Here is a 523-nt window from a genome sequence, read left to right on the forward strand (position 1 = left end):
GCTGACAAATGCTCTCTAATCCCTCTCCCTCCTAAAAACAGGAAGGGAAACAGAATAAGGCAGAGAGAATTATGGATCGGAAAAGAAAATTAAAACAGATTTAATGAAGAAATAATAGAAATAATAAGGAAATAATGAAAATAGTGAAATACATAAAAATATATACAAATATATACAAATATGTACAAATATATACAATTCCCATATTGAACCCGAATAAATGCCCACTGGTGCTGCAGAGCAAGTGGCACAGGAACAGCCAAAGTTTCAGCAGCAGAGGGGAACAGGGCACAGGGTCTTCATTCGGGAAATCAGCATTTTGACCAAAGTCAGGAGATTGGATGGAGTCCTTGGGTTCTCCACTGGTGAAGAGAGTTTAACCCTCATGTTCCCTTTATTTTGAACTTGGCGTATGTGCAATGCAATGCAACTGTTGGTCAACTCTCCTCTCTGTTCTTAACTGCCGGTGCCACCTTTCACTTCCTTGTGACTCTTTCACTTACCAGCACACCCCATGTGGACA

The sequence above is a fragment of the Apaloderma vittatum genome, unplaced genomic scaffold, assembly GCF_000703405.1.
Source record: "Apaloderma vittatum isolate BGI_N311 unplaced genomic scaffold, ASM70340v1 scaffold1938, whole genome shotgun sequence".
In the NCBI taxonomy this organism is placed as follows: Eukaryota; Metazoa; Chordata; class Aves; order Trogoniformes; family Trogonidae; genus Apaloderma; species Apaloderma vittatum.